This window comes from Sturnus vulgaris, chromosome 14, assembly GCF_052056855.1.
Source record: "Sturnus vulgaris isolate bStuVul1 chromosome 14, bStuVul1.hap1, whole genome shotgun sequence".
Classification (NCBI taxonomy): domain Eukaryota; kingdom Metazoa; phylum Chordata; class Aves; order Passeriformes; family Sturnidae; genus Sturnus; species Sturnus vulgaris.
This window is the reverse complement of record NC_142256.1, coordinates 8,260,466-8,286,436: the sequence shown is the minus strand read 5'-3', so window position 1 is coordinate 8,286,436 and position 25,971 is coordinate 8,260,466. Positions and strand designations below refer to the sequence as shown.

Genomic DNA, 25,971 nt, shown 5'->3' with positions numbered 1-25,971 from the left:
TGGTCAAGGCTTTATGGCAACCTCCTCTCATGGGATGCTGCTGATCAAGGGAGAAGATCCCAAAATTTATTCCTACCCCTGATTCTGAAAACAATCCGCTGGAATGAGTACAATAAAATCATCATAAATTGGCCACTGTCCCCAAATGATGCAAGGTTAGACCTTACAGAGCTTTTAAATATTTATTTATACAGGGAGTTACCCACAACTGATCCATGAGAAACCCGATTTGACTTTGAATCTAATTTGTGATGCCCTTTTGTCCTTTGCTCCAACTGATCTACATGCTCTTTATAAAACCCAGCTGAAAACCACCAAACCAATTTAATTATTAGCACAGGTTATGACAGCTGATGTTGAGAGTCAGAAGCACTTGAAGAGCACAAGTTCAATTTCATATTGGTTTTCTTTTCTTTCTGAATGTCTAAAATGCCCTACACTTGTCTCTAACCATAAATAAAATGAAAAGGAAGGAAGTGGCCCATAATATAACTATCCTTAGTTTAATTCTTCTCATTAATCTGCCTTATTGGTTGTGGCATGCACTTGTTCTAGGCAGTGAGGGTTTAATAGCCCCGTTTCTTTTACCATCATCCATCCACGAGCCTGTCGATCAATGGCAATTATTACTTAATGAACATGTAATGATGGGCGAGCCCGGCCAGAAGGGAACAAATAAATCACTCATGAGAGCCCTGAGTGGGAGCTCCCACTGGCTGCTGGCACAGCTCCTTTGGGAACGTTTGTTTAGCCAACATCTCCAGCAGCAGCAGGTGCTGCAGGGCTCTGGAAAACTTCAATGACCTGGAGGAGATTCAGCTTCAACAGGAGATGTGCACAAACCTGGTTGAAAACTCTCTTCTGATCAGTTAATTTAAAAAAAAAAAAAAAAATCCCAGAGCTGTTTACTTTTTTCCTGATTTTTCTAAACTGCTTTGTTTTCTTCTTTTTTTTTTCTCCTCAAATATCAGCAAAGTTGCATTCTTATTCCAGTTGAAATAATAAAGCCTTTCCTTTACTACAAAAAACTAATAAAGTTTTTAACTATATGAGTTTAATATATAAAAACTAATAAAGTTTTAGCATGGAATCCAGTGAGTAAGCATGATTTTAACAGTGTTTCCATATTCATAGGCCTGAGCAGGAAGGATTTACTGTGAGTTACATCAATCAATATTGTGCCAGTAAAACAGGTTCTAGGTTTCACAGAAATGATGCAGGTATTTGCTTTTGTGATGCTAATTCCTGCTCACTGAGCTCTGAAGTAAAGTATTTTGCACCTTAGTAGCAGTTAGCAAAAGTTCTAGGCTGGTTTCCACATAAATTCCTCATTTTTCTGTTTTTAAGACAATCCTGCCAAAGTCAAAGTGATGTGAGAAAGGAAATCAACAGCTGATAATCCACAGGCAATCAAATCAATTATTTCTTGGAATAAAACCATCAACTGGGAATGTGCAGAGGTGCATTAACTTAAATTCCAGAGATTTCCCCTCACATCCTTTCCCATTTGGGTGTAAAATGGCTCCAGTGTCCTCTCTCTTCAGCTGATGTTTGGCTTTTCCAAATAACAGTCACAACAGCAAAATTTAAATGAAATTATTTAGAACTTCAAAATCTAAGTGGGATTTCCTCACAAGATGGAAACAGGCTAGCACTATTGGAACAATGAATTTTTCTGTTTCTTTCTAAGGAAAAATCATTCCACAAGTCAATTTCTGTGCAGTTCTCTGCATTCTTTATGTTAACAACGCTTGATGTGCAAAAAGGTTTTCCTAAAATTTTCACTTAAGAAAGCTCAGTTTGCTTTAACATATGGTTTAGAGACTTTCTTAAAAAAAAAAAAAAAAAAAAAAAAAAAAAAAAAAACCCAAAACAAAACAAAAAGAAAAAGGCTTCCAGAAGAGAATAAAGCTTCTAGAAACTCCCTGGGCAAATTTAAACAAGTATGAATCCAGGAAAAAATGCAGAGAAAGGGTAACCTCCTCATTCAATGGAGGCGTATTTTCTGTGTTATGTATTCAATTGTTTGCTTTCAGCCTTGAAAGAAATATTTCTACAAATTTAAGAGCACATTTTGACTATTCAAAGTCTCCTCCTAATTCGATATAGTGGTTGCCAGGCATAAAAGCCTGTTAGACATTGAAATAACAGATTAACTGTAAAGCACTGGAAAAACCCACTCAGTGTTTTCAAACATATCATTAAAGCAATGGCTTCTGGGGGGGAGAAAAAAAGTGAAAACCCCACAGATTTCTAAAGCTTTCCTGCCTTTAAGTAATAAGGAAAGGGGGAAAAAAAAAAAGAACGGTTTCAAGTCAAAGCGGGTAACAGTTCCAGGGCATTGCCTCACTGGAAGAGAATTTCAATACTTAATTGTAATTTCTATCAATAGAGAAAACTCATAATCATTCTTATCTCCTGAAATAGCTTGTTAAACATGAAAAAAGCTTATTGCTGAAACAGGCTGTATCTGGGCAGGAATCATAAGCAGAAACGTGTTCTAATTACCTTTTTCCAATATCTTCAGCTAAAAGTTAATTTTAATGAGAAGAAACACTCATGTTGGTTTTTTTTCCTTTCCATTTCCCGTGGGTTTTGTTTGTTGTTTTGTGTCAAGCAGGCAGAAAGAGCTTTGGAGAGGAGTTTGCCTATCAGGACAGCACAGGACAGTTTCAAAGCTGAGGTGTTCCTTTTCTCAAAGTTATTTCCAGCTCACACAGAGAAATGCAGAGAAAGGCACCTGAATTCAGTGTCCCACAGGCAGAAATGCTGCCTGATGGACACTTCACTACTAAATGCTCCAAACCATAACAACCACTGGAAAAAGGTGGATTCTTTAAGTCTTGCCACATTAAAGAATTGGCTACATCATCCTCAAGGACACTTGCACTTAACCTAACAACAGAATTTAAACTGAGCTTGACAGATGGTGTTTACCAAGCTTTTTTTTTTTTTTTTTTCCCCTTCAAAAAAACAAACCAGAGAACAGCTACCCTCACAAGTATTTGTGTCGAGGAGAAGCACAGATCTCATCCCACCTTTGACTGAGACACTGAGCTTGTGAATGAGCCCTTGATTCAGTGCCAACCGTAAACACTGGTGTTCAGAAAAGCAAAATATTTATCAGTTAAGATCCAGGATGACAAAATATTCACAAACTCGAGAATAACTCCATTTTGTTCTCTAAGGGGCTGAAACTAAAACAAATACCTGACAACCAATGAAGACAGAGAAAGGACAGTAACATTCACAATCCTGGATGGAAAATGCAAGAAGGAGACTCCAGCAGAAATAATACATTATCAAAATTTTGGAATTTATCCAAATTAAAATATTGGAAGGAAATCCTAAAAATTACTCAAGGTACCTAAAAGATCCTGCTCAGACTTCCTGGCTGGCTCAGACTGACAGAAGGCAAATTTACTTCTGCTTTGTCAGATTTTGATACTCTGTACCCCAGATAGCCTAAAAGTGATGATTATCTGAGCCCTCCTCAACTGACATTAGCAGGCTGATCAGAAAGACTGCACTTGAGTAGAACCAACCTCTCTTTCAAAAATTATCTAATACTTATGATTTCTCTTGATTTTCTGTAATATTTTTTTTTTTTTTTTAAGTATCTGCTGCTATAATGCTGGGATGAAGAACAATTCTGATGAGGAGCAACAGAAAAATTAAATTAGCACATTTCAAAGCCTTTGAAAGGCAGTCTCAGAGGAAGATGCCAAATGAATTAAAAGTCTCATATTAACATACAGATTTTGATAGGTTTTGAAAAAATATATCTGAGTAGTATCAAATATCTTTTATTGTCTTTCTTCTCATTCATATTTTCCAGTTCCTTCCCCCCTTACCTAAACACATTCTTTGAAATTGTATAAAGTTGTCAAACAAATTTTTACCAATTCGGAGATTTTCTTGGGCTTATGAAAGAAAAACAGCAAATGGAATTTAAAAAAAAAAAAAATTAATTCCTTAAATAGTCAAGGACAAAGAAGAGAAGCTATGTTTAACCAAAGCTGTCTCAAAATCGAGGCAGGGCACTAAAAATGCCAGCCAGTTACATATGCTCCACAGCTCCCCACTATATAAATCCTCAGCACTGCTGTGCTCCTTTCCTGGTGGATGTAGAAGTATTAGCTGCAATTTGTCACTGCGTTATGTCAGGGAGGGAAGGTTTGCTCTTAAAATGCCACTTGGAGAGTAAACAGCAGCCTGCAGAGCAGGATTTGTTTATATCACTTTGGGTACGATGAATAACACACTTAGAAAGATATATTGAATATGAAACATGGAAGTGTAAAAGTTGTGACTTGTGTTAAATATTCACTGCCATTGCTGCCAGAACTGGGATATGGAGCTCGTGTATTTCAGGCAGAGCCAATGCAGGTCACTGCTGTATATCCCAGCTAAATCCTTGCATTGCTGCTCTCCTTTTCCCTCCACTCATCCAACATTTCTGTGCTCTGCCCAGGAGCCACCACCCCTCAGCCAGGGGCTCTCTGCCCTTCCCTGGGGTGAATCCTGCGGGATGGGTGGGTGTTTATCCACAGGTACAGACACACCCACACCCCAGGGGCTGCTGAACGAAGCAGAGAATTCTGCACAGATGATGAGTTCCATTAACACCGCCTGCTCTCCACCCACACAAAGCACAAACTCTCCAAACACCGAATGCTAAGCTGCCTGTAAGTAACACGAGAACGAAAATATTCAAGAGACACAACGCATTTTCCCTCTAAGAAAATGAGAAATCACACAATGGATCTTCCAGTGCACATCACAAGCGTCCTGGGACACGACTGGAGACATCTCTGGAAGCACCAGAGTGGAAGAAGTTCCTCTAATGATGCAGTAAAACTACAGCTGTACCACACCACAGTCAATAATTACTGGCATCTAAGGCTACAGGGGAATTCACTATAGATTCACATATATGTGAGGAAAAGCTATTTAATCCATAGAAACATAATGGCTGCACTGACCTTTCCTGACGGCTCCCTCACCTTCACAGGCTGCTGCAGGTGCTCGTGGCTGGGAGCAGCTGCTCCCACACCTTCCCTGCCTTTAAAGAGGCTCCCAGGAGCATATTCTGAGCCCAGCATCACCTGGGGGCAGTTACAGCCCCCTCCCCTTCCCTTGGAGCCCGTGAGATTGTGCTTCGTGCTAAAAAACCCAACGGTGTGTTCAAAGTCTGAAATTTGCCCCAAAGTTGGGTGTGCTCCCAGGGCGATGCTGGGATGCAGCTGAAACCTTTGGTCAGGTTTGGGAGCTGCTCCTCTGTGCTGGAGCTCAGATGGCAGAAGGCCAGGGGAACAGAAATGAGGAATACAATACAAGAATAAAGCATCTTTAACATTATAGAATATGCTACACAATGTGTTACTCCTTCCTTGCTCCTTCTCTGTGCTGAGAGGACTGGAAGCAGTTATGTCACATTTTTTACATCTGTGCAACACAAAACAGTCCCTCCCTGAGAGGCTGGGAGGCTGCATGGAACTGTTAAGAGTATAAATCACATTAAAACATCTGAAATATTATTATTGGTTGGCAAATGGCTTAAGACAGGAGGTTAAGATTAGATGTTAGGATGAAATTATTCCCTGTGAGGGAGGTGAGAAGCTGTGGCTGCCCCTGGATCCCTGGAAGTGTCCAAGGCCAGGCTGGACAGGGCGTGGAGCAGCCTGGGACAGTGGAAAGTGTCCCTGCCCTTCCCCTGGGTCATCTTTGAGGTCCCTTCCAGCCAAGGCCATTCTCGGATTCTATAATTCTAAATATTACTATAGAGAAGAGTTATTACTTTATCAAATGTAAATTCTCTTTTACAGGGCTCTACAGTGCATGAAAAGAGATGCAGATTTTGTTTCAAATTTAGTCATGTGTCCACCTGCACGAATTAATTTTAGTGAGTCATTTGGCAAAGACTAATTGAGCTGATCTACATTATACAAGAGCAAAGACCTAATGGAGTCATAGACGTGTTGTTGTGTATATTATCACATAAAACATCTTACACACAGATAATTCTTTAATGGGATTTAAATGTTCAGATTTTAGAGCCACTGGTTAGAGCTCAGCAAAGGCACTGCAGCATGCAAATCCCAGGGACTGCTGGCTTCACAAGACTGTTCTACTCACGGGTTTTGCTCAAGATTGATTGTGTGCCTTGCTTCTTCCAGGCAGAAATACAAACCCAGTCCAAACTCAGTGGAGTTAAGCTCTAATAGAGAAAGGCCCTGTTGAATGTAAAAGCAGTTCACAGGTTACATTCTAAGGTCTGACTGTAGCTCTGCTGTTCCCAGCCAAGGTTGTTATTTCATTGTGCTTTCTATCGATTGCCATCATCCCCTAGTGCCTGGTTGTGCTCAGGTGTGACAGTTCAGGAGAATCCAGGAGAATCCTGGAGCCCTGGGGGATCTGTGAGGATCCTGGTGAGGAGCAGGAGGACTCGCCTAATGATCCCTACAAAAACACTCCTGCTCTGTTTTCCACTTAGAAACAAATGACTCATGGGACACAAGCAGATCGAGGTGCCTTCTGCAAAGTTACTTTTACCGCATTAGAAACAGATATTTGACAATTCATCATTCACAAAGCAAAACAGGCGGTTAAGGAATTTATTTAGAAGTCTGCTAATGGTTCCAAAAGGCTCAGAGAGCATTGGGTGGTGTGCTCAGGGCTCTCCAAAAAATACAGCTCAGCTTGGAAAGCCTCCCCTTGCTCTCCTTTGTTCTGCATGGCTTTCACCTGGATCACCAGGTCTCACATCATCCACATGGCAGGAAGGCAGTGGATGTCACAGAATCTCAGAAATGCTGAGGCTGGAAGGAACCTGTGGAGATCATCTTCTCCCACCCAGGGTCATTCAGGTGCTGGACCACAGGTAAGATATTTAGCACATTGCTGGATAGTTGAGTAATTTTTTTAAAAAGCTAGGATAAGTAAGTTTGGAGGGTTTAATGCTTAAATTAAACCTTATTTTTCAGGTATAAGGCCTACTATGAGACTAGGTAGTGTGAATAATATATCCCATATTAATATTCCACAATACTGGAGCTCATTCTTATGAAAAAGATTTTAACGTGAATAGAAAAGAAATCCAATTAAATCATTGTTATAACAGTACTTTAATTAAGTCAGTTCTGTTTTTTAAGACTAAATGTCTGAGCTTTAAGATTTAAGTTTTTTTAAAAATATAAACCTGCAAAAAATTGATCTAATTATCAATTAGTTTTACACTTCCTGGATTTAGTCTACATATATACAATTTATCTAAATGGTTCTGTGCCAAACATTTAGTTGTTTGGGTTTTTTTTTTTCTTGTTATGATGCAATACAAACATTTGAAGAAAGAATTTCTCAACCTTTTCTAACTGAATCCATGCTGTACCAAAATGTCCCAGCGTGGCTCTGACTACCCATTCCTAAAGCTTTTACTGAAAGCACATCCAGAAGAGATGAGGCTGGAAATGTCCCCATCCCAAATGCTGGAATCCTTCCACAGGAGCTGTCCAGAGCCTGTGGCTGCTCCCACCCCTCCAGGCTGAGCAAGGCTTCAGCTCGAGCTCACAATCCAAAATCCACTGTGGCAGGGGCCTTGTAATGGTATTTTAGAGCTTCAGACAAATTTACCCAAATGAAAGACTGAGCAATCCCCATGAGCTGAGCACTTTGAAGCTTTCTTCCATTCACTGCTCTGCCCAGGTCAAGTCTCACCTCCTGGTTTAAGAGAATGAAGCCAGCAAGCAGGATGGTGCTCCATGGAGATGAGGCTGAACAGCAGAACTGAGCCTTTCAACTCCAGTCTGGCTGCTATTAAAATCAAACCAAAAAATGAGAGGCTTTCATCGTCATTCAGCCCAGAGTACTGGCTTAAAATAGAATCTAATTTTGGCTGATATCAAATATTTTAACATTAAAGGTTCTATTAATACCATTCAATAATATATGCCTTTTTAACATAGAACACATAGGTCAATTTTTGACTAAGATTAAAACTTCTCCATGAGAAATGACTTCATTCTGCCCCCTGATTAATAGAAGAGTCTATTTTTCATATGTTTAAATAAATAAGTATGAGAGTGTATCAAAGAGGCGAGCCTAACTAGGCAGGCTATGAAAATATAATGCTCAGGGAAGTCCATCAAGCTGAAGCTGCAATTCCAGCACTGCTGCTCCTGCATTTCTGCAGCAGTACAGAAACAGTGGCACAGACCCTTCTGTGTGGAAGGAAACATTGCTCTGTCAAGGTTTCCATTCACAGCTTTAACAGCACAGCTACAATTTCTCCTTAGAAGAAAATTACCACCATGCAGCTCTGCATCTATCATTTCATGGTGTTCTTCCCTTTTTTGATTCAGCATTTATGAGCTTGCTTTTAGCTACGAGTTTATTATTATCCATTTATAGGAAGCCAACAAACTAGTAAATTATGTATTTGAAAGCCCTGCTGGCTGACATTTTTAAAGTTCATTGGATTTCTTTTTTTTTTTTTCTTTTGCAGAGTAGGAATTTGTAGCAAACACTCAGGATCTGATAACTGATTCCCATTTAGATGTCATTGAGACATAAGTGCAATGTATTTTCATTAATATTTCATCGTGTAAGTGTTCCTTGCTCTGACATTGCCATCTTGTAGTTATTTGTCCCCCATTTAAAGAGCAACTTGTAATCAGATCGGGATATTGGACTTCATTATCTGTCACCACACATTCTTAGCACAGAGAATGTTATTAAGTTATAATTGCCTCTGTTTTTCCCTTACGGGAAGATGAAGAACAAGAGACAACAATATATGGACTCATTAAGGAACAAAAAGACCCAGGTTGACAACAGGCATAAAACTGTCAAATGCATCAAGGTTCTGGATTCAAAACTTTTATTTCCACTTGTGCTGGGTTTTTATTGCCTGATGGGCCCAGGACATTTAAGGAACTCATGGAATATGAGCTCCTGACTGAGCAGCTGCACGGTGCTGGCTGGGCTGAAACCATGACACCACTAAAACCAGCCCACATTTAACTAATCAATGAAGACAAGCTGCATTTTGAAGGTAGCACAACATTTTGTGATTAATTTGTGATTTTTATACCAAAATATTGTGGTTTTATAACCAAATGAGACAATGGAAGATGCACATTAATTGAACAGCCACAAGTAAATGTCTCTGAAAAAAAAGATCTAAATATTCTTGGTTTTGTTTTTGGAATTTACATCAGTCTAAGAAATAGAAAATAAATGCCAGTATCTAGTATTTTGAACGAGATTACTTCAATATGTTATGTAAGAAATTGTTTAAGAACAGGTCCCTGAACTGTTGCAATAATTAGAAGCATAACTTGTAGGTGCAGATGTAAATTTTTTCCCATTCTCCATAAAATGAAGTTCTGTTCTGTGTTACATCAGAGTAAATTACATAATCCAGAGTGAAATGAGAAAGAAGAATCCCACTTCAAATAACTGAAATGGGAAGTAACACTTAAGAAGGTTTCTCGGTAAAAAGTTTCTGATTATCTGCCATTAAGAGTTTTATAGGCAAGGACAGAGAACCTGTCACACTTCATCATAGCTGGGGCTGGCTCTATTGAAGTTCCCAGCAAAGCAGCAATTTGGTAGCAGTTAAAGGAAATTTTGAGCTCAGTAACAGACACTGCACACCTTCCATGTTTTCCATTTCAATATTCAGGGTGATCTAAAGATGTTGCTGCTGCAGGAGCTGAGGAGGAGCCCAGGTGAGCAGTGCAGAGCCCAGGGGGTCTCCAGGGGCAAACTGGGTCCATAGCCAGGCTCTCATTTTCCTTCCCCCAACAACTCAGATTGCTCCCTCTGTGGAGAAGGTGTCATAAAACAAGTTATGTTGATGCTTTGCCATCAGGAAATTTTAAATTTGCCATACAAATCCTGCACAGTTCCTATATGGCTTCCTTAAGTCTTCAGAGAGGTACCCAGCCCCTAAATATATTGTATTATATTTCCACTTTATAGTGTGCTATAGATTTTTTGTATTAGCAATAACTAACTGCATTGTGAAAGTTATTGAGAGAACAGCTGCAGAATTTGAATCCTGTGTGGGAATGAATTGGTGCTTCTGGCACAGGGGAAGGAATAAAAAGTGTTTGGGGCCTCAGGGAAGTTTCTGTGAAAGAACAACACTAAAATAATTTCAGTTGTTACCTTTAGGTTTCAGTCCCAAGCCCAGGTTTTGCTGCTCTGAAGTAATGCTCCACATTGTCTGCAGGCTCCAACTGCTCCTTCTCCGAGGCTCTATTTGCTCTGTTCTGATTTTCCCAACCCCCAAGGATCTGTACTAGATACTGCACAAATAGCTGGTGAGGTTTGGGCTGGATGGCCCCTGGTACAACACACTTAATCAGACATGGACAGGGAACATCATGTCGAGTATCTCCTTTTCCTTTATTCTTTTCCCCACAGCAGGATCGTCCACACTGAGGCTCATGTCATAAATGCCCACAAATACCTGTAAGGTAAAAAACAAACTGTTATAAGCAGAGACACAAAACCAGTGGCTGAGCCATGTTGGGGATGCCAGAAGCAAATGTAATAGAAAAATTTACTGTATTTCATAGAAAACAAATGGTGTTCAGCTGTAATTGTCACGAAGGCTGATATTACATTTACCAGTTTAAATCACAGCCCTCCCCACTGAAATGCACAGCATGATCAATAGTGGAGCACAGTCAGCAAGAAGGAAATAATGATTACATCCACACAGGCTGAACCTCAGATTCTCCTCTGTGCACAGAGCTATAGCATCTTCATTCTGCTACAACATATTGAAAAAAGAAATATCCACCAGTAGTCAGAGTGTTTTGTTCTGTCACCAATAACCTACATCCACAGTTACAGTCCAGCCCGTGCCCAGAGACAGTGGATTGCATTCATAGGTAATACTGGTGTGCAAAATCACTTGTAGGTGTAAGACATATAAGATATACTGCATAAATAATATTACAAATATAAATAAAACTAACAATTATTTAAAGCAGTTCTTAAAATGAAAACCTTTGATGGCTATTTCTGTGTACAGCACCTTTATTATAGCTCAGTTCTTCCTTTTCCTTTTTAAAAGATCCTTATTTTGATAGGAACATCAGAAAGGACCCGAGACTCTCAGCTTTTATCGGGTCATTTCCTGCATGCAGCAGAAATGCCCATCCAGTGTTTCTCAAAAGGTGCAGAGTCCTTTAGATGCTGATTGCACAGCAGCTGGTTAATGGTGTTATGCTCCTTATTGGTGCCATTCACTCTTTCAAGTTCTGTTCAAAAAGAAGAAAGCAGATCCAAGTTACCACTTTGAACCGTTTCTAATATCAGTGTTAGACATTTTAGAGAACCTTTTTTCTCTTTGAGAAGGGACATAACAATCATTGGTTCAGCTGGAGCTGAGCCACCTTCATAATTATAAGACAAAACATCACAAACCAATTGGCATTTCAGTGTAGCAAAATCCCAATTCTGGCATTCTGGAATGTTTCCTCGGAAATTGGATACAATACTTCTGGGATCGCTTTATTAAATTTGTCCCACATAGACTCTGACCTTTCAAAACACAGAAAAGATCACGTGGCAAATCACTCTCAGGAGTGACTTTTATTTTGGCTCTGACCTCTCCCTCTGACCTTGGAGAAATGTTTTATGTAGAGACAGCAGAACAGCTCTATTTCTTTTATTCTTTGAAATGCGAGAAACAATCATTTTTGAATATTCATACGGCTCTCTTTAAATATATATGCAGAGCAGACTATTGCATGAGACTTCTATAATCCTTGATCATTTACCATACAGGTCAGTGGAAAACATCCATAATTTAGATCCAATTTCCATCTTTGCAAGCCCAGAGAACACAACTTCTGACACTGGCTTGTATCAAAAAAAAGGTGGAATATGAGATAGTATTGTTCATTTATAGGGCAGCAATTATGCATGGAACTATTTCACTGGAATTCTGCATTTATAACTTCTGCTTTCCTTCTCTTTAAATGTATTTATTTTATCAAATATTGCAAATGGACCTGACAGCCTGCCGTGGTTAGGGCTGTACAGATATTTGTGTAGCTTCTTGTAATGGTTAAATTTTAACTATTGCAGCTGGAATTTTCTTCCAGAAGTCTCTCATGGGATTTTTGAAAGTCTGGGCTGATCTGTCTCCAGCAAGGAAAAGGAAATAATAACTCTGAGCTGATTATATCAGGACATATGCAAAGTTTTCCCTTGGACCTTGATTTGAAACAGAACTAAATAAAATAACAGAAAAAAATAAATAAATATCTTAATTTTCTTGCAATGATGTTAGAAAACCAAGTGTATTAATGAAGAGTATGAACAGGAAAAAGTAAACTCCAGGAAGAAAAGAAACCACACTGCTTGTTTTGGTGGAAGAATTGAAAAGAAGCTTTAAAATCACAAGATGGAATCAGAAAATACAATTTATTCCAGGTATCAGAATGCACCAGAAAACAAAATCCCTGACAAATTAAACCCAGGCGTCAAGAAAATTCATTGCATTACTTTGTCATCCTGGGAGACATAACTTTTTCTAATATGACCAAAATTTTCTGAAGATATTTTTGGTACATTGTCCACTGAACACCCAGGACAGATTGAGAAGGTATCAACACAACCTGTGCAGAGAAAGGTTTGCTCGTTCTCAGAGAAACCTCTTGCCTCTGCTAAGGTGGACATGGACAGAATTCAACCACGAGGAAAGAACTGGAGAGGAGCCACTCGAGGGTGAAGATGAGTAAAATTCAGCTATTTTATGGTGTCTGGGGCTTTGCCACCCGAATTTATGGAGGACTTTGAGTCCCACCATCCATCATAGACAAATGCTGCCAAGACAGAAGATGGAACTGTGTGTTCCAGCACAGCACATGATTTTTTTTTCTCCCTTGCATAGAGCTATTTTTAATTCTCCTTATCCCCATGTCTTCAAACCTGTTTTTTAAAGGCTCCTTAACATGGCATGGTTACACAGACACACAAACTCACTCCTCTTTCAGTGCATCTGTTCCAGCCAAAACACAAATCACAGGCATGCCAGAAGCCCACAAATAATCTCATTAATAGATGTGAGTGTTCTCCTGTGCCTTGAAGTACATCTGTGCTTCAGCCCAGATCAGACATTGCCTAGCAATGCTGCGAGGGTCAGATTTTATTTCTCCTCACCAGAACTGTCATGCTGAGAACAGCACAGGCTGCAGAGTGATCCAGGCATTCACATCTGATTCCTGAGTTGCTGGTCATGAGGAATCACAACACACATTTGTTTGATGGATAAATCCAAATATATTGGGGAAATGCACACCGTGAGCACGTTTCATTTGACTGTTTCCATCAGAGTCGGTGCCTTTTAATTAGGGGATGCCTGAACAAACACAGCAATGTTTGCTGGAGCTGATAGAAAAGATGGCTCTGCCTAAAGTACAATACTGCATGGAGTAATATGAGTGAAAAGCAAACACCCCAGTCTCTCTCTGTCCCTGCACTCTGCTGGAAGATGGAATTGTGGCTGCCACAATCTCTGCTCCAAGGAGAGAAGGAGAATTGGAGTGAGACCCCCTGAGCCCACACAGCTCAGCTGCTGCTCCTCTGCTGCTGAGGACTCCCCAGTTTGGCTCAGCCTTGGCTCCAACCCACTACACACAAGGCTGCACTTCTGAGATGGGAAAAACGTCCTGCTAAATCCTGTGCTGATTGACATTCCTAACTTCTCCTACATGGAAGTTACAGGGGAGTTCATCCTTCAAAACTGAACCTGAGACAGACACAGCAAGGAGAGAAAAGATGTGAGAGTGGTGGACCCCTTGGACTTTGAGAACTACAGTACAAGCTGGCTTTAAATCAAGATATCATGTCAGATGCTGCTCATTTTTCTAAGCCTTCCACTCTCTAGGCTGTTGGGTTTGCACTTTACTTTCTATTATTACTTTTTTATTAGGAAAACTTAAATCCTGTTGAGAAGAGCTTATTTAGGTTGAGCTGTTGCCTTTAGCTTCAGAACATTAAGTCCTGACAAATGCTTCTTTTGAAGTCTGACACCTGTTTGTTTGGCATTTCCCACTTTCAGGAACTCACTAGACTATAATAATACTCAGCACAGCAGAAGTAAAGAGAATGAATTAAAGCAGAAATGCTTTCAGACGTGAAAGAGCAGTACAAAAGAACATCCCTTTGCTCAGTACTTTCAAGAGGACCTGGGATGAGCTCAGCTCCAAGCTGTATGGGGTTTTTTTTCTGTATTGGGATTCTAATGCCCCTGAAACAACCCTGAGTAGCAGCCCTAGAGACCAGAAAATCCTGTCTTAAAACAGCTACTAAACAGCAGGAGAAACCGAGTTTCTTTGCAGGCTCTTTTACAAGTAGAGAGAAATATCCTTATTATCAGACCGAATATCAGGTATCTGCTCCTTTTGTAATTGAAGTGTTGGAGGAGAATGGTTCATAAATACTCAGAGATGGAACTCTGTTAGATTTTCTTTTACATTTGGCTTCATGAGGATTTTGATGGTAAGTCCTTTCAAATAATGGTTTATCAGTTTGGGGGGGAGTCTACATTTAGGAAGGAACCTTTAGCCCACTTAAATCAACGAAGGAAACTCTCACAAACTCTCCCTAAGCTTAGAGCTGATCCACAGGGCAAGACTCAAAATTTATTTACCTCTGCCATGTACTTAGGCACCACACTTATTGTTTTTATTTTATTCACCAGAGTTTCAGGTCAGAATTTGCAACTGAAATTGAGTAATATGGTCATTAGGAACTGGGTGCTTGAATTAATTCCTTTAAAAAATCCACCTCATTGGATATTTCAAAACCTACTTTTAATCTTACAAAATGGACTCTATGCAGACAATATTTTTATCTATGGCCAACAGCACATTCAGTCTCTTTTTGTGCATGATTCACCATGATGAAATATATATTCACTCATGTCCTGAAAACTGTAAGAGTCTTTAAAAAAACCTGTTGGATTGATTTCATTAAAGAAATGACAACAAATCCTTTCAAAACTAGATTACAGGGAGCACTGCAATGATTCTTAAATTCTGTACTAAAAAAGTGGTTAAAATGTATAAAATCTATTCAGAATAGTTTCACACCACAACAAACTTTCTAATCAAACTGACTATCCTTCAGGAGTGTATTTCTTCAGCAATTTTAAGCAGTGGTTACCTACTGGGGATTCTTTTGGCAGAGCACTCAGCACATTCTTTATAACACTGGTTTCATCTTTTCCCAAATTTGCTAATCTGAAATATCCCATACAAGGCCCTGCATTAGAACCACATGGTGGTGAAAATTCATCTCCAACACTCGAGGTGATTCTGTAAATAAGATTAAAGAGCAGATGAATTTATGGGGAAGATGTGCAGGTACTCCGAGGTGCAGAGCTGGGCTCCCCAGCCGGCTGTTGCAGAGAAAACACAACTCCTGTGGCAAGAGCTGCTCCCACAGCCTTTGCCTGGCACATCCTTGAGTTACACATCGTTCATCAGCCAGCTTGTGCAGAAGGAAATGAGGAATGACCCTTCTCCCTGTGCAGCTTTATCACAACACTGAGGTCTCTGCTCTCCCTGCATGCAAAACTGAGTGGGGCTCCTGGCTGGGTGGGAAACTGGGGGGGATTTTCCTTCGTGGGAGCCCAAACACATCCCCTGTGAGCCTGTCAGGGGGCTCCACGTGACAGAATTCCAGCTGAAGATTCCCACTCCACCACCTCTGAGCAGGAACTTGTCACTCCTCAGATTTTATGCCTATATATTTATACACGTGGAAAGGTCGCTGTTTTTTATGGGGGTAGGTGAGAAATGTAGGTTTTTGTGATTGGTAGTGAGCAAATTTTAAAAAGATAGTGATTAGAATATTACACAAACATATACATATAAATATATAAATATCTATATGTAGATATATACATTTATAAACTAGATATCAAATCTTCTAAACTACAGATCTCTGAAAGCTTTATGTAATTAAAATATATCATTATTTACCTTCAAACTATGACTTGCAACTAGCAACTGCATTGCTGCAGGCAGGGCTGTAAGGCCAATTTTATTATACAGGTGAGTGCTTCACCTTTTATTTAACATTGGCACGTTTTAACTGGTGGTCTTAGATTTACATTGCTGGACAAAGGACTTAAAGCAAATTACATCTCTTAATTAACTGAATGATCCATATTGCATTTCATGCCTGAACAAATATAATTGAAACAATTGAAATCATATTAGCAATGCAGAAAACAATCAAACTACTGGCTTAACTCTTGGTAAACAGTGGCCACTTTTCTGATATTGCAACAGAAATGGAACACCAGCAGTGCTGTAAAACACTAACATCAGTGCTGGTGGATTTACAGCCCAAAGAACTATTCTGTTTTCAGCTCTGTAATCTCCTAGAAGACAGGCCAACATCATACTCAAAGCAAACAGCAATCATAACTAAGAGAGACATTTCTCATACTCCAGCCCTTACCAGAAGACTTTGGAATACAAAATTAGCAATCAAACATTAATCTTTCCTAGAGAAAAAAAATAATCATGACTTTAAAAAGATAATCTAAAGACAAATGAGTAATTATGTTATTTCATATTTCACAGGTGCAGGCTTCACACTTATGGCTGAAGGCAGTGGGTTACTCACAGAATCCCAGAATGGTTTGGCTTGGAAGGGACCTTAAAGCTCATCCAGTGCCACCCCTGCCATGGCAGGGACACCTTCCACTGTCCCAGGCTGCTCCAATCCCAATGTCCAACCTGGCCTGGGACACTCCAGGGATCCAGGGGCAGCCACAGCTGCTCTGGGCACCCTGTGCCAGGGCCTCACAGGGAAGAATCTCTCCCCAGTATCCCACTGTCAGCTTAAGGTCATTTCCCCATCCCTTGTCCCCAGTCCCTCTCCAGCTCTCCTGCCTTCAGGCACTGGAAGGTTCTCTAAGATCTCCCCCAGAGCCTTCTCTTCCCCAGGCTCTCATCACAAACTTTTCCTTGACTGTGCCAAGCTGGCTCCAGGCTCAGGCTCTGCAGAGCTCCTGGGGCTTCCAGCAAGGAGCCAAGCGACTCCTGCAGTCCCTCAGCAGGAGCTGGAGATGTTTTTTGGGCACCAAGTGACTCCTGCAGTCCCTCAGCAGGAGCTGGAGCTGCTCTTTGGGCACCAAGTGACTCCTGCAGTCCCTCAGCAGGAGCTGGAGATGTTTTTTGGGCACCAAGTGACTCCTGCAGTCCCTCAGCAGGAGCTGGAGCTGCTGTTTGGGGTGAGAAGCTGCTCAGCTGTGTCTGGCTGTGGTGGAAGCACTGAATTCCTGAGAGAATCCAAAATACCATCGTTTACCCAGTGACTTGGCAATGGCTTGGACTGCTCCCTGGAAGAGAAGTGACATGGAACATGGGATCAATGGCCTTTGCTGTGCTTGGGGAGGTGAGCAGAGCTGAGAGGACATCAGGGCTGGAGCTGGAGCTTGGTGACCCTCGAAGGTGCAGGGTAAGACAGAACAACACAAACTCGAGGCAAAGACCTTGAGGTGCTGAATAAGAGCAAGTGGAAAGCAGAGAAAGACAGCTGGGAGTTAAGAGAATATTTGGGGTGATAGTTACCACAAAGGACCATATCAGCTAGTGGGGAGGAGGCTGTATTTTAAAATATTTTTGGAGCTGACACTATCTGTGAGGGCTAATGGACAAGGCAGAAGGGGGCTCAAATAGTAGCAATGCTTTTATCTCCTGTGACAAGTTTGTTTGAAGATTTTTTACAGATAAACATGTCATTTCTGAATTTTTTTGTACGTTATTTTTCAAGAATTTAAGTCTACACAACAGCTAAATAGGCTACTCTTCATATGTATTATTCATGTTTACAGTTTTATGTATCATTACTTCAGTGTATACGAGTTGTACAACCAGTATTAACTTTGCAAAGGATATTCTGAACTGATAGAAGGGCTACACACAATTCAGAAAAAAATTCATTTTGCATTACAGAAGGTTTCAAATATTTCACTTGCTAAAAACATTCTATTAGTGATAATTTCGATTATCACAATGTATCGAAAAGGAAACTTAAAAAATAGATTGTGTGAAATTATTTGTGAAATCTAAATCATCCAAGTGAAATCCAATTAATCCAAAAGTAGTTTAAATTCAGTGTCATACTTTGCCTATCACGATCATTCTGCTGGTTCTTAGTTCTATTGCAGTATTTGATGACATATAACTAGAGCTGAATACTTTGTAATGAATAATTTATTTCACCAATTTTCCCTCTTTTTATTTTTTCCTTTTTTTTTTTTTCCTGTGACATATCCGTGAATAAACAGATCACAGTTTTCTTTATTCCTAATTCAAAGTTCTCTGACAGTCCCTCCTCTACCAGCTTCCTTTTACAGTGCTTCCATGTGCATTCCAGATTTAGAATTTGAGGAGGGATGGCACCAGAGCTCTGTAGTTTCCCTGTGCGTGGTCATACCCCATTGTTTCTATTTCCCAGTTGGACTCTTCTGAAGTAATTGGGTGTGAATGTTCATGGAGAATAAATTAGACTTGGCTTTTTTTGTGATCCTGAATGTAAAACCAACTCTCTCTGTGCATTGGCACCAATAAAACACAGAAAAAAAACTCCACAAAAAGCTGACACACAAAAGGCATGAGCACAGCTGAAAGGAATGAATTTAAAAATTCATATGAATATTCATAGGATTTCTTTTTCCAGTGTGTTCTCCAGTTCGATGTTAGGAAAACAACTTTTTCTCTTCGTGGATTCAACTTTGGGCAGTTCACCTGTTCCTGATGAGGCCACTGGGAGCATTCGAGTGGCTGAAAGGAAGGACAAGCTCGGGGCTCCTGTCATCCTGGAGCTCAGTCAGTCTTGTTCTGGCCCCAAGCCTGAAGGCATCTCTTTCCTACATCAGAGCTGTGAAGCTTTTTGGAGGACTCGAGCTGCAAGGCAAAGCTGTTTCCTCACAGAGAGGAGAACGCCCTTGGTGTGCACTCACACCGAGGCAGCATTTTGCTGCTGCACAGCCATCAGTCAATTAAAGCTGTGATTCTGGCAGTTCTGAGCTCTGTGAGAATCACAGATTTCCCCACTGCACACAGGGAGGCTGTGCTGAAATACATCCCTGGCATCAGCCATGGAGGCTCTCCCCTCTCCCACAGCCCTGGATGTCTCCCCCCAAGGGAACAGAGGCAGCCTTCGACTATTTTAACAGTTATCCCTCTTTTAATAAATGTCTAAGAGATTATAGGATTAAAAAAGTCAAAACCCATACCAAGAGAGGTCTATGCTACTGAATATAATACACCTTAAGCACAAGGTAAGTTTAAACATCAAGTGTCACAGCTGGGATAAAAATTGAAGTCACAAGTCACATTGCACAAGCAGAAGTGATGCTTTAGGCTGTTTTGCATTAGTACATTTGGAGCACATTGTTTCCTAATCTACTCCCAAGAAATGTTTAGGGATTTTATTAACATAAAACAAGATAGTGAGAACAAATTTGATATCAATTAACATACTAATTAAATGTCAGTTAGTAGTTTTAGCAATTACTTGATATTTAATTAACCACTTGAATACCTTGGGAGATCCAGACTATTGTACATGTAATCAGAGGGCAATTCCTCTGACCCTGTGGGTATATGCTGCATGTCAAGACAATCTGTAGATAGCAACAAAAATAAATTTCTGCACTGTGACCCCAGGTATGTGGAGCTGCTGTGCACCCAGGAGATTAATTTACTCATTTGAAAGAACTAAGTATCAGTCAAAAAACTTAAACATACCTCAAGTGATTAGGGACCTACATGAACAACATGAACACCCTACAAAATATCAATTATTTCTGTTCAAGACACATTTTAAATTCATACTGCAAAATCATTTTGGCATTTATGAAACTTGTATCCCCCATCAGGAACTTTCTTTTTTTTAGTGAAGCGTTACAGGGATTGGAGAGCAAGGAGACATTTTTAGCAAAAAAATTAACTTAAAGAGGGTAAAAATGTACCTGACATCTTCTGGACTGTATTCACACAGAGGTGCCTATTTTGCATAATGGAGATTTCCTGGTGAACCATTTCTGTGTAGTTTGAACGGGAAAAAAATGTCATAACCACTGACAAAACAGGGATGATCTGTGTGTTGATTTGTCCTCTTCTGCAGGGAAATGTCCTTCCCTTCCTCCTGCTTCTTCTGGAGCAGTCCTGGTGGGGTTCAGCTCCTGCTGGCAAATGTCACCATTCTGCCATGACAACCTGTAACCATGTCACACTGTAGCCACAGAATAAGGATTCCCTCTTTCATATCTCCCACTTCATTAAATGAACATTAACAGCTCATAACTCTCATTTTTGGTCTCGTGCTTGTAAACCCACAGCTTTTGATTGCTTTGTCACTTTGATATTTCTGCTTCCACTTGTGCCTGTGCAGGTCAATATGGAGAAACTGGGCAAAGGAACATTTCTTTGCCTTTGTAGCTCTTTCTCATTTGCCATGACAAAAAAACAGAACCTCACTCATCTGTAAAAGAAACTTTGCTGTGTGTTTTCAGTTATTTTTTCAGGTCTTGGCTCTGTCTTGTTCCTATACTGATTAAAGCTTTTCATTTACGATGCACCTTCAGATCTCTCTGAAATCAGTGACCCATCCCTCCCACTCCACCAGACCCAATCTAAGTCTCCACTGGTCTCTTTGAAGTAGAAATAGAGAAGGAATCCTCCTTCCTCCTCCCTGTTCACCTCTCAGCCCCCTTCCACAGCTACTGACACATCATTTAGTAAAATCTCTTCCCCTTTTGCTTCTGTGTCTCTGTCTCCCTTGGTTCTCCTGAAAAACCTCTAATTTATCCTTCAGATGTTATTTATCAGACTTCTCTCATTTATGGGTGGCAACTGCATTTCTTTCAAGTTCCTCTGGGGCCCTCTCTTGACATAGCCCATACCATGGAGATTGGATTGAATATTTCAACCTTAAAAAGGAATTTCTTACCATCATATGTGCATGAAGTGAGCTGACCTCGTTCACACTTTACAAAGGATGTTCAGGTCTTAACTATAGTTTCTTAGAGTAGATCTCAAAGAGGTGGTTTGGCATTTTCTCAGCTCAATTCCACCTCACTGGAATTTAAAAAGAAAATAATATAAACAAATAATTGAAATTTTTATGTTCAGTGTGACCATATCCATATAAATGAAGTTCTTTTTCAGAGGTTAAAAATCTTCACGTTATTCAATCTGTAGTTTTTGAATTTAAAGTTCCACTGTACAGCACAAGCTGACCAAATATTTTGAGGTTTTAAGTAGAAATTACTTTTTATTAATCTAGTTTTACAATGTAAAGATTGTAACGATCAAATTCCAAAATATGGATTTTTAATCTGTGTTTGACACAAATTTAAATTTGTTTTGTTTGTACCCCAGTCTTGGTTCATCCTGAGCAAAGGAACAGTGCTCTGTGACATGGCAAGAAATGCCCTGAGCAGGAAGTTCATTTATTTCCATCTTAAAAATATCAGTGAAGTGCAGAATAAAAAGAATAAACTTGAATGAACTAATTAAGAAACTGTCCATGGTTTACCCTGGTTTGGTTTTATTTGTGTTATTTTTCCCTCGAGGGGATCCTGACACCACTGATGTAAGAGGAGTGACCAAAGCACTGCTGAATTCTCCTCTTGGGAGGACATTTCAATTAAATGGTTTGCATCAAAGCCAGGTCTGCTCTCCATCATCAAACAGAAAATATTGGAAGCTTTAAAAAAAAATCCAGTAATAGCCCTAAGTAATATTGCTGTACTTTAGCATCTGGAAATGATATATTTCTTCAAATAAGATAGTTTGGGAACATATTTTCCTGCTATTCTCAATGTTGGGAAATATAAGCAAATTCAGAAACTAGAAACAAAAGTAGGAGCAAACATTAATTTAAATAAAAAAACCACCCCAACACCTCATTCTGACACTGCACTTTTGGTGATTACATTTCAAGCTGCTTTACAAACAAGATCATTGTGACAGTTGACAATTTTCTTGCACGGTTCTGTTGGCACAAGCACAGACCTGGGAACACAGTCAATCTTTAAAAAATTCTCTTTTGTGATGCAACGTTCCCACCAATATTTGTCAAAAAAATTTTGGCCACTCAAATTTTACCCCTGTTTTATAGTTCACATGCCATGTCACCAAAACCTTAAACACTGTATTCAACATCTTCAGCCATTTTCACATATCTCAAAAGTATTAACTTTTAAAATTGGATATTTACTTCAGAAATTGAAAAAAAAATAACTATTATCCACAATTTAGGGATGTTTTTGCCAGATACACTTTGCCATCAAAACAATAATTATAGATAATATAAATCTAATGATTATTTATCTGAATACCTCTCTATATTGCTTAAACCTATATTCATCAATATGCTTATACTGTCATGATATACTGGGAAAGAAAAAATTACATTAAAATTACCACAGGAGTTGAGGATTTTGTCTGGAAGAAAGAAAAAATTAGTCTTTAATCAAAAAAGGCACAGTTACAAAAGGATTAATTTTGGATCAGAACATATCATGAGTTAGATATTTTTCTGTCCCAGCTGAGAGTAGTAATTGGAAAATCACAGTTTACACCAAAAAATAATTATTTTCTTATGATCTGCCTTTCTTTCATGAAGTCTTGCATCTCCATCACTCAGTTACAATCTGAGAGATTAGGAACTCAATATACACTGGATTAAAGGTCACCTATTATGATAGACAGGATTTAATTGCAATATTGACATAAATTCCTTATGAACCATAGGCTTAAAGCTGCTTGTACACCTCCAGCATAATAAAAAGGGATGGAACATTCATTACCTGCACTGTGGGAAAAAGTCTAGCAGGAGCCCAAAACCAGAGTGAAACTCCTTTTTTAAAAGAAGAAAATTAGGAAGTGTTGGTGGTTTAAAAATTGCAGATTAAATCTTATTCCATTACAGAGAGTAAAAGTTAGCTTGATTGCACTGCTGTAAGAACTTCCTGGGGGAAATTAAACTTGATAATCTCAAGGTGTTTCCCAGAAGACACCATGCATTCAGTAATGTTCATTATAGTCTGCAGAACACCAGCTAGAATTTCAAGTGAAGACTCCTAAGGTTTAATCAATATAGACATTCTGAATTGTTCACAGTATCAAGGCCTGATTATGAAACAAAGCTGCAGTGAGAAGGGAAACCACGGAGCTTCAGGTGGATTTTTTTTTTTTCTGTATTAACTGGTGGGTTCACAGCAAAAGGTGAACAGTGACAGCCAAATCTCCAAAACAATTTTGGTAGCAATGTCATCAGTGCTTCGTTGGGCCTCTGGGACCTCAACAGCTCTGCCTGCTTTCAGTGAATAATCCTTAAAACAAGGTAGCAAATACTCTGGAGATTGCTTGTCACAAGATTTACAACCTATACACTGCTTTTAAAAACAATTAAGAATTTAACTATTAAAAAGCAGATTTTAAATGCTTCCTTTAGAAGATCATGGAGAGTATGAGGATTTCAATGGGGGAAGAAAAAAAACCCCAAAACAATGAAAAATTGGCTTTCTGCTACCTCTCTACGTTTTAAAGCAAGAAATAAAGGAATATACAGCCTAAAGTCATATTGGTGCTTGTTATCATGTGATTACATACTCATAACGAGCAAAGGACAGAAATGGCATATTAACAGTTCAAAGCACAAAGAAAATAAATCTTCAATTGTGATTAAATGAGTTTGCAGCATCTGTGGCATCTTTAGACATGAGAAATTGCCGAATTGCCAATTGCAAAAATAATCCAGCAGGTTTTGGAGCTGGTAGGGAAAAGCTACTTAAAAAATTATTTTAGCTGAGCTGACCCTCTTAAATCTTCAGCAACCTGGACAAAGATCAAGAGGGTTTTTTGGGACTAAGGGAAGGACCTGGAATTTCAAACAAAGTGTGGCTGGAAATATTTTTTGAGTGAGCCAGGACAGGATTTATGGTTCTTGTCCATCTGGTGCTGGCTAAGTGGCATCTATTCAGCACAAAAGAGAAATTATGCCTCCTGATTTTACATGATTCATTCCTTTGATATACAAGGGATACTCAAGCCTGAAAATTCAAACATCTCTATCAATAAGAGCCTAGGAGATTGATATAAATTAAATAAAAATTCTGAAGAGCATTGTGGTGAAAAAATTGTGTTTCAGAGCCATTAACTTTTTGAGATAACTGGGCTCTGCAGGGTTCATCCTATTTCAAAAAAATTATTGTTCTTCCCTGCCATGCATCTGTCCTCCATGGTTCTGGTCTTTCCTTGACTCCTTAAGGAGGATCTGGAAGGTGAATTTTGGGTTTCAGACCATGAGGATAATCTCCACTGCCTTCTGATGTGCTGGAAATAAAAGGGATCCCTCCATTTTGTGTTTGGGTACTTTTCCTGGATACTTAAAGGGAATTGAATAAAGTCAGTTTTAATGACTACATTACTCCGATTTTCTGAAGGAGTAATTTCGTAATTTTCAGTTTAATTTAGGTAAAATATCTAAAAAGACTTAAAATAAAATGTGTATTAAAACTTTATTATACTTGGATGAAGCTGATGTTAATAATTTCCAAGACCTAGTCCTTGCTCGTCCTTTTCCTGTGACTTTGGATTAGAAAATTATGACTTGGATAATTAAGAAGTCTGAGCTACTTCAGAAAAGAAAGTATAAAATGTTCTGCTGAATTTTTCCTAGACAGCACAGTTAGAACTGGGGGTCAAGAGAAAATAAATTCTGCTGAACTGGACTCAAGAATAAGAAAAAGAAAATGAGTAACTGAACTCGAGGATCAGAATGTAGCAGTAGTTTTGGAACAGAGGAAGAGTTTTCTGTGTCAGTGAGAAGAGCCCACCTCATGTGGCATTTGGAGCCCTTGGTCAGGGGTTCTCATGAATGCTGACCAACATTTTCATTGCCACTAAGAGAAGACAGATGTTAAATGTGCATGGTGTGCACATCAAAATCAATACAAGGAAATTTTATAAGAAAATATTTGGTCTCTATGAATTAAAAAAGACCCACCCCTCCTTTATTGAAGTTCTAGTTAAACTGACACAATAAAAAAAGTCAGAGTTAATATCAGCCTCTTCCTTAGCTCATTTTCCATTCACTGATTCCATAGCTCATCTGTAAATTTGACCTGATCTGACATCCTGATGGAAATTACTGTTAAACAGATTAAAAAGGATGTGGTAGCCTTATTTCTGTATTTGTCTCCTTTTCTTCTGTTCCCATTGCATCCAGAACATTATCTATCCCTACCCTTATCTTGGTTCTTACATTGGGGAGTGCAAACTGAGATTATAAATGGTGACAGCTTGTTTAAAATATGAATGCAGTGAATTCTAAGCTTGCTTTATGATGAATAACTTAGACATGATCTTAGAGACTCTACATGAGTTACTAAGTTAGGCAATTACTCTTTTTAATCACTTTCAAGAATTGCTTGATAACCTAAAGAGCAATATAAACCTAAGCACCTCAGGCAACCAGCACCTCATCGTGGATTCTGAAAGTACTGAGGGAACGATTACAAATGTACAGGTATGAAATCTAAAATCAATAACAGAATTAACTTATTGAAAATCAATGTTTTACTCCATTTCCGTTCCAGATGAAGCTGTCAATACAATCTATGTAAAATAAAGCACCATAAATTTGGCAACCAATGGAATTTGGAATCTCTACAATCTCTACTGCTTTGGATTTGCAAGGTTTTGGTAGCAGAGCAGCTCATAAGTTTCAGAATGTTTGGTTTTAAAGTCTTTTAACCAGCTAAAAGTTCCAAGACTCAAATTTTTAAAATGTAGTTAACCAGTTTTTAAAACAGAACTGTAGATATACTGTGATGTTTCTCTGACCACTTCATCCCAATTCATGGGAGGAGGTTCTGGTGTTCTTTAAATCTCAGTGGAGAGAAAGTAT

The 25,971-nt window shown here is 39.2% G+C and overlaps 1 long non-coding RNA gene across 2 annotated transcripts in view; it reads right to left on the bottom strand.

Annotated features, from left to right (window-relative positions):
- Positions 1–9,155: 9,155 nt before the first annotated feature.
- The window catches only part of LOC148222139 (uncharacterized), a 36,847-nt gene continuing 20,031 nt past the window's right edge, over positions 9,156–25,971 (bottom strand). Inside the window, exons 4-7 of one of the 2 annotated variants that reach the window (XR_015806922.1) lie at positions 20,024–20,236; positions 11,051–11,276; positions 10,174–10,477; positions 9,156–9,825 (exon numbers count right to left, since the gene is read on the bottom strand). This is a non-coding gene — a long non-coding RNA (uncharacterized LOC148222139). The remainder of the gene's footprint in view (positions 9,826–10,173; positions 10,478–11,050; positions 11,277–20,023; positions 20,237–25,971) is intronic. The other variant, XR_015806923.1, reaches the window with a different exon arrangement.